This window comes from Rhinoderma darwinii, chromosome 11, assembly GCF_050947455.1.
Source record: "Rhinoderma darwinii isolate aRhiDar2 chromosome 11, aRhiDar2.hap1, whole genome shotgun sequence".
In the NCBI taxonomy this organism is placed as follows: Eukaryota; Metazoa; Chordata; class Amphibia; order Anura; family Rhinodermatidae; genus Rhinoderma; species Rhinoderma darwinii.
The window spans coordinates 60,979,178-60,991,678 of NC_134697.1; positions in this window are offsets into that span (position 1 = coordinate 60,979,178).

Sequence of the window (12,501 nt, forward strand, 5' to 3'; positions counted from 1 at the left end):
CCTCACCGCTTCTACCTGTGTACATGTGTTGTAAGTATACTCCCTCTCCTCCCCGCTTCTACCTGTGTACATGTGTTGTCAGTATACTCCCTCTCCTCACCCCTTCTACCTGTGTACATGTGTTGTCAGTATACTCCCTCTCCTCACCCCTTCTACCTGTGTACATGTGTTGTCAGTATACTCACTCTCCTCCCCGCTTCTACCTGTGTACATGTGTTGTCAGTATACTCCTTCTCCTCCCCGCTTCTACCTGTGTACATGTGTTGTCAGTATACTCCCTCTCCTCACCGCTTCTACCTGTGTACATGTGTTGTCAGTATACTCCCTCTCCTCACCGCTTCTACCTGTGTACATGTGTTGTCAGTATACTCCCTCTCCTCACCCCTTCTACCTGTGTACATGTGTTGTCAGTATACTCCCTCTCCTCCCCGCTTCTACCTGTGTACATGTATTGTCAGTATACTCCCTCTCCTCACCCCTTCTACCTGTGTACATGTATTGTCAGTATACTCCCTCTCCTCCCCGCTTCTACCTGTGTACATGTGTTGTCAGTATATTCCCTCTCCTCACCCCTTCTACCTGTGTACATGTGTTGTCAGTATACTCCCTCTCCTCACCGCTTCTACCTGTGTACACGTGTTGTCAGTATACTCCCTCTCCTCCCCGCTTCTACCTGTGCACATGTATTGTCAGTATACTCCCTCTCCTCACCCCTTCTACCTGTGTACATGTGTTGTCAGTATACTCCCTCTCCTCACCGCTTCTACCTGTGTACACGTGTTGTCAGTATACTCCCTCTCCTCCCCGCTTCTACCTGTGCACATGTATTGTCAGTATACTCCCTCTCCTCACCCCTTCTACCTGTGTACATGTGTTGTCAGTATACTCCCTCTCCTCACCCCTTCTACCTGTGTACATGTGTTGTCAGTATACTCACTCTCCTCCCCGCTTCTACCTGTGTACATGTGTTGTCAGTATACTCCCTCTCCTCCCCGCTTCTACCTGTGTACATGTGTTGTCAGTATACTCCCTCTCCTCCCCGCTTCTACCTGTGTACACGTGTTGTCAGTATACTCCCTCTCCTCCCCGCTTCTACCTGTGTACATGTATTGTCAGTATACTCCCTCTCCTCCCCGCTTCTACCTGTGCACATGTGTTGTCAGTATACTCCCTCTCCTCCCCACTTCTACCTGTGCACATGTATTGTCAGTATACTCCCTCTCCTCACCACTTCTACCTGTGTACATGTATTGTCAGTATACTCCCTCTCCTCACCTCTTCTACCTGTGCTGTCAGTATACTCCCTCTCCTCCCCGCTTCTACCTGTGTACATGTATTGTCAGTATACTCCCTCTCCTCACCTCTTCTACCTGTGCTGTCAGTATACTCCCTCTCCTCACCCCTTCTACCTGTGTACATGTGTTGTCAGTATACTCCCTCTCCTCACCCCTTCTACCTGTGTACATGTGTTGTCAGTATACTCCCTCTCCTCCCCGCTTCTACCTGTGCACATGTGTTGTCAGTATACTCCCTCTCCTCACCGCTTCTACCTGTGTACATGTGTTGTCAGTATACTCCCTCTCCTCACCGCTTCTACCTGTGCACATGTATTGTCAGTATACTCCCTCTCCTCACCGCTTCTACCTGTGTACATGTATTGTCAGTATACTCCCTCTCCTCCCCGCTTCTACCTGTGCACATGTGTTTTCAGTATACTCCCTCTCCTTCCCGCTTCTACATGTGCACATGTATTGTCAGTAAACTCCCTCTCCTCCCCGCCTCTACCTGTGTACACGTGTTGTCAGTATACTCCCTCTCCTCACCCCATCTGCCTGTGTACATGTATTGTCAGTACACTCCCCCTGCTCCCCGCTTCTGCCTGTGTACATGTGTTGTCAGTATACTCCCTCTCCTCACCCCTTCTACCTGTGTACATGTATTGTCAGTATACTCCCTCTCCTCACCCCTTCTACCTGTGTACATGTGTTGTCAGTATACTCCCTCTCCTCACCCCTTCTACCTGTGTACATGTGTTGTCAGTATACTCCCTCTCCTCACCGCTTCTACCTGTGTACATGTATTGTCAGTATACTCCCTCTCCTCACCCCTTCTACCTGTGTACATGTGTTGTCAGTATACTCCCTCTCCTCACCCCTTCTACCTGTGTACATGTGTTGTCAGTATACTCCCTCTCCTCCCCGCTTCTACCTGTGTACATGTGTTGTCAGTATATTCCCTCTCCTCACCCCTTCTACCTGTGTACATGTGTTGTCAGTATACTCCCTCTCCTCACCGCTTCTACCTGTGTACATGTATTGTCAGTATACTCCCTCTCCTCACCGCTTCTACCTGTGTACATGTGTTGTCAGTATACTCCCTCTCCTCCCCGCTTCTACCTGTGCACATGTATTGTCAGTATACTCCCTCTCCTCACCCCTTCTACCTGTGTACATGTATTGTCAGTATACTCCCTCTCCTCCCCGCTTCTACCTGTGTACATGTTGTCAGTATACTCCCTCTCCTCACCCCTTCTACCTGTGTACGTGTATTGTCAGTATACTCCCTCTCCTCACCGCTTCTACCTGTTTACATGTATTGTCAGTATACTCCCTCTCCTCACCGCTTCTACCTGTGTACGTGTTGTCAGTATACTCCCTCTCCTCACCGCTTCTACCTGTGTACATGTATTGTCAGTATACTCCCTCTCCTCCCCGCTTCTACCTGTGCACATGTATTGTCAGTATACTCCCTCTCCTCCCCGCTTCTACCTGTGCACATGTGTTGTCAGTATACTCCCTCTCCTCCCCGCTTCTACCTGTGCACATGTATTGTCAGTATACTCCCTCTCCTCACCACTTCTACCTGTGTACATGTATTGTCAGTATACTCCCTCTCCTCACCTCTTCTACCTGTGCTGTCAGTATACTCCCTCTCCTCCCCGCTTCTACCTGTGTACATGTATTGTCAGTATACTCCCTCTCCTCACCTCTTCTACCTGTGCTGTCAGTATACTCCCTCTCCTCACCCCTTCTACCTGTGTACATGTGTTGTCAGTATACTCCCTCTCCTCACCCCTTCTGCCTGTGTACACGTGTTGTCAGTATACTCCCTCTCCTCCCCGCTTCTACCTGTGTACACGTGTTGTCAGTATACTCCCTCTCCTCCCCGCTTCTACCTGTGTACATGTGTTGTCAGTATACTCCCTCATCCTCACCGCTTCTACCTGTGTACATGTATTGTCAGTATACTCCCTCTCCTCCCCGCTTCTACCTGTGTACATGTATTGTCAGTATACTCCCTCTCCTCACCGCTTCTACCTGTGTACATGTGTTGTCAGTATACTCCCTCTCCTCCCCGCTTCTACCTGTGTACATGTGTTGTCAGTATATTCCCTCTCCTCACCGCTTCTACCTGTGTACGTGTTGTCAGTATACTCCCTCTCCTCACCGCTTCTACCTGTGTACATGTATTGTCAGTATACTCCCTCTCCTCCCCGCTTCTACCTGTGCACATGTATTGTCAGTATACTCCCTCTCCTCCCCGCTTCTACCTGTGCACATGTGTTGTCAGTATACTCCCTCTCCTCCCCGCTTCTACCTGTGCACATGTATTGTCAGTATACTCCCTCTCCTCACCACTTCTACCTGTGTACATGTATTGTCAGTATACTCCCTCTCCTCACCTCTTCTACCTGTGCTGTCAGTATACTCCCTCTCCTCCCCGCTTCTACCTGTGTACATGTATTGTCAGTATACTCCCTCTCCTCACCTCTTCTACCTGTGCTGTCAGTATACTCCCTCTCCTCACCCCTTCTACCTGTGTACATGTGTTGTCAGTATACTCCCTCTCCTCACCCCTTCTGCCTGTGTACACGTGTTGTCAGTATACTCCCTCTCCTCCCCGCTTCTACCTGTGTACACGTGTTGTCAGTATACTCCCTCTCCTCCCCGCTTCTACCTGTGTACATGTGTTGTCAGTATACTCCCTCATCCTCACCGCTTCTACCTGTGTACATGTATTGTCAGTATACTCCCTCTCCTCCCCGCTTCTACCTGTGCACGTGTTGTCAGTATACTCCCTCTCCTCCCCGCTTCTACCTGTGCACATGTATTGTCAGTATACTCCCTCTCCTCACCACTTCTACCTGTGTACATATATTGTCAGTATACTCCCTCTCCTCACCTCTTCTACCTGTGTACATGTGCTGTCAGTATACTCCCTCTCCTCCCCGCTTCTACCTGTGTACATGTATTGTCAGTATACTCCCTCTCCTCACCTCTTCTACCTGTGCTGTCAGTATACTCCCTCTCCTCACCCCTTCTACCTGTGTACATGTGTTGTCAGTATACTCCCTCTCCTCACCCCTTCTGCCTGTGTACACGTGTTGTCAGTATACTCCCTCTCCTCCCCGCTTCTACCTGTGTACACGTGTTGTCAGTATACTCCCTCTCCTCCCCGCTTCTACCTGTGTACATGTATTGTCAGTATACTCCCTCTCCTCCCCGCTTCTACCTGTGTACATGTGTTGTCAGTATACTCCCTCTCCTCCCCGCTTCTACCTGTGTACATGTGTTGTCAGTATACTCCCTCTCCTCCCCGCTTCTACCTGTGTACATGTGTTGTCAGTATACTCCCTCTCCTCCCCGCTTCTACCTGTGTACATGTGTTGTCAGTATACTCCCTCTCCTCCCCGCTTCTACCTGTGTACATGTGTTGTCAGTATACTCCCTCTCCTCCCCGCTTCTACCTGTGTACATGTGTTGTCAGTATACTCCCTCTCCTCCCCGCTTCTACCTGTGTACATGTATTGTCAGTATATTCCCTCTCCTCACCCCTTCTACCTGTGTACATGTGTTGTCAGTATACTCCCTCTCCTCACCGCTTCTACCTGTGTACATGTGTTGTCAGTATACTCCCTCTCCTCACCCCTTCTACCTGTGTACATGTGTTGTCAGTATACTCCCTCTCCTCCCCGCTTCTACCTGTGTACATGTGTTGTCAGTATACTCCCTCTCCTCACCGCTTCTACCTGTGTACATGTGTTGTCAGTATACTCCCTCTCCTCACCCCTTCTACCTGTGTACATGTGTTGTCAGTATACTCCCTCTCCTCACCGCTTCTACCTGTGTACATGTATTGTCAGTATACTCCCTCTCCTCACCCCTTCTACCTGTGTACATGTGTTGTCAGTATACTCCCTCTCCTCACCCCTTCTACCTGTGTACATGTGTTGTCAGTATACTCCCTCTCCTCACCGCTTCTACCTGTGTACATGTATTGTCAGTATACTCCCTCTCCTCCCCGCTTCTACCTGTGTACATGTATTGTCAGTATACTCCCTCTCCTCCCCGCTTCTACCTGTGTACATGTGTTGTCAGTATACTCCCTCTCCTCACCGCTTCTACCTGTGTACATGTGTTGTCAGTATACTCCCTCTCCTCCCCGCTTCTACCTGTGTACATGTATTGTCAGTATACTCCCTCTCCTCCCCGCTTCTACCTGTGTACATGTGTTGTCAGTATACTCCCTCTCCTCACCGCTTCTACCTGAGTACATGTATTGTCAGTATACTCCCTCTCCTCACCGCTTCTACCTGTGTACATGTGTTGTCAGTATACTCCCTCTCCTCCCCGCTTCTACCTGTGTACATGTATTGTCAGTATACTCCCTCTCCTCCCCGCTTCTACCTGTGTACATGTGTTGTCAGTATACTCCCTCTCCTCACCGCTTCTACCTGAGTACATGTATTGTCAGTATACTCCCTCTCCTCACCCCTTCTACCTGAGTACATGTATTGTCAGTATACTCCCTCTCCTCACCGCTTCTACCTGTGTACGTGTTGTCAGTATACTCCCTCTCCTCACCGCTTCTACCTGTGTACATGTATTGTCAGTATACTCCCTCTCCTCCCCGCTTCTACCTGTGCACATGTATTGTCAGTATACTCCCTCTCCTCCCCGCTTCTACCTGTGCACATGTGTTGTCAGTATACTCCCTCTCCTCCCCGCTTCTACCTGTGCACATGTATTGTCAGTATACTCCCTCTCCTCACCACTTCTACCTGTGTACATGTATTGTCAGTATACTCCCTCTCCTCACCTCTTCTACCTGTGCTGTCAGTATACTCCCTCTCCTCCCCGCTTCTACCTGTGTACATGTATTGTCAGTATACTCCCTCTCCTCACCTCTTCTACCTGTGCTGTCAGTATACTCCCTCTCCTCACCCCTTCTACCTGTGTACATGTGTTGTCAGTATACTCCCTCTCCTCACCCCTTCTGCCTGTGTACACGTGTTGTCAGTATACTCCCTCTCCTCCCCGCTTCTACCTGTGTACACGTGTTGTCAGTATACTCCCTCTCCTCCCCGCTTCTACCTGTGTACATGTGTTGTCAGTATACTCCCTCATCCTCACCGCTTCTACCTGTGTACATGTATTGTCAGTATACTCCCTCTCCTCCCCGCTTCTACCTGTGCACGTGTTGTCAGTATACTCCCTCTCCTCCCCGCTTCTACCTGTGCACATGTATTGTCAGTATACTCCCTCTCCTCACCACTTCTACCTGTGTACATATATTGTCAGTATACTCCCTCTCCTCACCTCTTCTACCTGTGTACATGTGCTGTCAGTATACTCCCTCTCCTCCCCGCTTCTACCTGTGTACATGTATTGTCAGTATACTCCCTCTCCTCACCTCTTCTACCTGTGCTGTCAGTATACTCCCTCTCCTCACCCCTTCTACCTGTGTACATGTGTTGTCAGTATACTCCCTCTCCTCACCCCTTCTGCCTGTGTACACGTGTTGTCAGTATACTCCCTCTCCTCCCCGCTTCTACCTGTGTACACGTGTTGTCAGTATACTCCCTCTCCTCCCCGCTTCTACCTGTGTACATGTATTGTCAGTATACTCCCTCTCCTCCCCGCTTCTACCTGTGTACATGTGTTGTCAGTATACTCCCTCTCCTCCCCGCTTCTACCTGTGTACATGTGTTGTCAGTATACTCCCTCTCCTCCCCGCTTCTACCTGTGTACATGTGTTGTCAGTATACTCCCTCTCCTCCCCGCTTCTACCTGTGTACATGTGTTGTCAGTATACTCCCTCTCCTCCCCGCTTCTACCTGTGTACATGTGTTGTCAGTATACTCCCTCTCCTCCCCGCTTCTACCTGTGTACATGTGTTGTCAGTATACTCCCTCTCCTCCCCGCTTCTACCTGTGTACATGTATTGTCAGTATATTCCCTCTCCTCACCCCTTCTACCTGTGTACATGTGTTGTCAGTATACTCCCTCTCCTCACCGCTTCTACCTGTGTACATGTGTTGTCAGTATACTCCCTCTCCTCACCCCTTCTACCTGTGTACATGTGTTGTCAGTATACTCCCTCTCCTCCCCGCTTCTACCTGTGTACATGTGTTGTCAGTATACTCCCTCTCCTCACCGCTTCTACCTGTGTACATGTGTTGTCAGTATACTCCCTCTCCTCACCCCTTCTACCTGTGTACATGTGTTGTCAGTATACTCCCTCTCCTCACCGCTTCTACCTGTGTACATGTATTGTCAGTATACTCCCTCTCCTCACCCCTTCTACCTGTGTACATGTGTTGTCAGTATACTCCCTCTCCTCACCCCTTCTACCTGTGTACATGTGTTGTCAGTATACTCCCTCTCCTCACCGCTTCTACCTGTGTACATGTATTGTCAGTATACTCCCTCTCCTCCCCGCTTCTACCTGTGTACATGTATTGTCAGTATACTCCCTCTCCTCCCCGCTTCTACCTGTGTACATGTGTTGTCAGTATACTCCCTCTCCTCACCGCTTCTACCTGTGTACATGTGTTGTCAGTATACTCCCTCTCCTCCCCGCTTCTACCTGTGTACATGTATTGTCAGTATACTCCCTCTCCTCCCCGCTTCTACCTGTGTACATGTGTTGTCAGTATACTCCCTCTCCTCACCGCTTCTACCTGAGTACATGTATTGTCAGTATACTCCCTCTCCTCACCCCTTCTACCTGTGTACATGTGTTGTCAGTATACTCCCTCTCCTCCCCGCTTTTACCTGTGCACATGTATTGTCAATATATTCCCTCTCCTCACCCCTTCTACCTGTGTACATGTATTGTCAGTATACTCCCTCTCCTCACCGCTTCTACCTGTGTACATGTGTTGTATGTATATTCCCTCTCCTCCCCGCTTCTACCTGTGTACATGTGTTGTCAGTATACTCCCTCTCCTCACCCCTTCTACCTGTGTACATGTGTTGTCAGTATACTCCCTCTCCTCACCCCTTCTACCTGTGTACACGTGTTGTCAGTATACTCCCTCTCCTCACCCCTTCTACCTGTGTACATGTGTTGTCAGTATACTCCCTCTCCTCACCCCTTCTACCTGTGTACACGTGTTGTCAGTATACTCCCTCTCCTCACCCCTTCTACCTGTGTACATGTGTTGTCAGTATACTCACTCTCCTCCCCGCTTCTACCTGTGTACATGTGTTGTCAGTATACTCCCTCTCCTCCCCGCTTCTACCTGTGTACATGTGTTGTCAGTATACTCCCTCTCCTCCCCGCTTCTACCTGTGTACACGTGTTGTCAGTATACTCCCTCTCCTCCCCGCTTCTACCTGTGTACATGTATTGTCAGTATACTCCCTCTCCTCCCCGCTTCTACCTGTGCACATGTGTTGTCAGTATACTCCCTCTCCTCCCCGCTTTTACCTGTGCACATGTATTGTCAATATATTCCCTCTCCTCACCCCTTCTACCTGTGTACATGTATTGTCAGTATACTCCCTCTCCTCACCGCTTCTACCTGTGTACATGTGTTGTAAGTATACTCCCTCTCCTCCCCGCTTCTACCTGTGTACATGTGTTGTCAGTATACTCCCTCTCCTCACCCCTTCTACCTGTGTACATGTGTTGTCAGTATACTCCCTCTCCTCACCCCTTCTACCTGTGTACATGTGTTGTCAGTATACTCACTCTCCTCCCCGCTTCTACCTGTGTACATGTGTTGTCAGTATACTCCTTCTCCTCCCCGCTTCTACCTGTGTACATGTGTTGTCAGTATACTCCCTCTCCTCACCGCTTCTACCTGTGTACATGTGTTGTCAGTATACTCCCTCTCCTCACCGCTTCTACCTGTGTACATGTGTTGTCAGTATACTCCCTCTCCTCACCCCTTCTACCTGTGTACATGTGTTGTCAGTATACTCCCTCTCCTCCCCGCTTCTACCTGTGTACATGTATTGTCAGTATACTCCCTCTCCTCACCCCTTCTACCTGTGTACATGTATTGTCAGTATACTCCCTCTCCTCCCCGCTTCTACCTGTGTACATGTGTTGTCAGTATATTCCCTCTCCTCACCCCTTCTACCTGTGTACATGTGTTGTCAGTATACTCCCTCTCCTCACCGCTTCTACCTGTGTACACGTGTTGTCAGTATACTCCCTCTCCTCCCCGCTTCTACCTGTGCACATGTATTGTCAGTATACTCCCTCTCCTCACCCCTTCTACCTGTGTACATGTGTTGTCAGTATACTCCCTCTCCTCACCGCTTCTACCTGTGTACACGTGTTGTCAGTATACTCCCTCTCCTCCCCGCTTCTACCTGTGCACATGTATTGTCAGTATACTCCCTCTCCTCACCCCTTCTACCTGTGTACATGTGTTGTCAGTATACTCCCTCTCCTCACCCCTTCTACCTGTGTACATGTGTTGTCAGTATACTCACTCTCCTCCCCGCTTCTACCTGTGTACATGTGTTGTCAGTATACTCCCTCTCCTCCCCGCTTCTACCTGTGTACATGTGTTGTCAGTATACTCCCTCTCCTCCCCGCTTCTACCTGTGTACACGTGTTGTCAGTATACTCCCTCTCCTCCCCGCTTCTACCTGTGTACATGTATTGTCAGTATACTCCCTCTCCTCCCCGCTTCTACCTGTGCACATGTGTTGTCAGTATACTCCCTCTCCTCCCCACTTCTACCTGTGCACATGTATTGTCAGTATACTCCCTCTCCTCACCACTTCTACCTGTGTACATGTATTGTCAGTATACTCCCTCTCCTCACCTCTTCTACCTGTGCTGTCAGTATACTCCCTCTCCTCCCCGCTTCTACCTGTGTACATGTATTGTCAGTATACTCCCTCTCCTCACCTCTTCTACCTGTGCTGTCAGTATACTCCCTCTCCTCACCCCTTCTACCTGTGTACATGTGTTGTCAGTATACTCCCTCTCCTCACCCCTTCTACCTGTGTACATGTGTTGTCAGTATACTCCCTCTCCTCCCCGCTTCTACCTGTGCACATGTGTTGTCAGTATACTCCCTCTCCTCACCGCTTCTACCTGTGTACATGTGTTGTCAGTATACTCCCTCTCCTCACCGCTTCTACCTGTGCACATGTATTGTCAGTATACTCCCTCTCCTCACCGCTTCTACCTGTGTACATGTATTGTCAGTATACTCCCTCTCCTCCCCGCTTCTACCTGTGCACATGTGTTTTCAGTATACTCCCTCTCCTTCCCGCTTCTACATGTGCACATGTATTGTCAGTAAACTCCCTCTCCTCCCCGCCTCTACCTGTGTACACGTGTTGTCAGTATACTCCCTCTCCTCACCCCATCTGCCTGTGTACATGTATTGTCAGTACACTCCCCCTGCTCCCCGCTTCTGCCTGTGTACATGTGTTGTCAGTATACTCCCTCTCCTCACCCCTTCTACCTGTGTACATGTATTGTCAGTATACTCCCTCTCCTCACCCCTTCTACCTGTGTACATGTGTTGTCAGTATACTCCCTCTCCTCACCCCTTCTACCTGTGTACATGTGTTGTCAGTATACTCCCTCTCCTCACCGCTTCTACCTGTGTACATGTATTGTCAGTATACTCCCTCTCCTCACCCCTTCTACCTGTGTACATGTGTTGTCAGTATACTCCCTCTCCTCACCCCTTCTACCTGTGTACATGTGTTGTCAGTATACTCCCTCTCCTCCCCGCTTCTACCTGTGTACATGTGTTGTCAGTATATTCCCTCTCCTCACCCCTTCTACCTGTGTACATGTGTTGTCAGTATACTCCCTCTCCTCACCGCTTCTACCTGTGTACATGTATTGTCAGTATACTCCCTCTCCTCACCGCTTCTACCTGTGTACATGTGTTGTCAGTATACTCCCTCTCCTCCCCGCTTCTACCTGTGCACATGTATTGTCAGTATACTCCCTCTCCTCACCCCTTCTACCTGTGTACATGTATTGTCAGTATACTCCCTCTCCTCCCCGCTTCTACCTGTGTACATGTTGTCAGTATACTCCCTCTCCTCACCCCTTCTACCTGTGTACGTGTATTGTCAGTATACTCCCTCTCCTCACCGCTTCTACCTGTTTACATGTATTGTCAGTATACTCCCTCTCCTCACCGCTTCTACCTGTGTACGTGTTGTCAGTATACTCCCTCTCCTCACCGCTTCTACCTGTGTACATGTATTGTCAGTATACTCCCTCTCCTCCCCGCTTCTACCTGTGCACATGTATTGTCAGTATACTCCCTCTCCTCCCCGCTTCTACCTGTGCACATGTGTTGTCAGTATACTCCCTCTCCTCCCCGCTTCTACCTGTGCACATGTATTGTCAGTATACTCCCTCTCCTCACCACTTCTACCTGTGTACATGTATTGTCAGTATACTCCCTCTCCTCACCTCTTCTACCTGTGCTGTCAGTATACTCCCTCTCCTCCCCGCTTCTACCTGTGTACATGTATTGTCAGTATACTCCCTCTCCTCACCTCTTCTACCTGTGCTGTCAGTATACTCCCTCTCCTCACCCCTTCTACCTGTGTACATGTGTTGTCAGTATACTCCCTCTCCTCACCCCTTCTGCCTGTGTACACGTGTTGTCAGTATACTCCCTCTCCTCCCCGCTTCTACCTGTGTACACGTGTTGTCAGTATACTCCCTCTCCTCCCCGCTTCTACCTGTGTACATGTGTTGTCAGTATACTCCCTCATCCTCACCGCTTCTACCTGTGTACATGTATTGTCAGTATACTCCCTCTCCTCCCCGCTTCTACCTGTGTACATGTATTGTCAGTATACTCCCTCTCCTCACCGCTTCTACCTGTGTACATGTGTTGTCAGTATACTCCCTCTCCTCCCCGCTTCTACCTGTGTACATGTGTTGTCAGTATATTCCCTCTCCTCACCGCTTCTACCTGTGTACGTGTTGTCAGTATACTCCCTCTCCTCACCGCTTCTACCTGTGTACATGTATTGTCAGTATACTCCCTCTCCTCCCCGCTTCTACCTGTGCACATGTATTGTCAGTATACTCCCTCTCCTCCCCGCTTCTACCTGTGCACATGTGTTGTCAGTATACTCCCTCTCCTCCCCGCTTCTACCTGTGCACATGTATTGTCAGTATACTCCCTCTCCTCACCACTTCTACCTGTGTACATGTATTGTCAGTATACTCCCTCTCCTCACCTCTTCTACCTGTGCTGTCAGTATA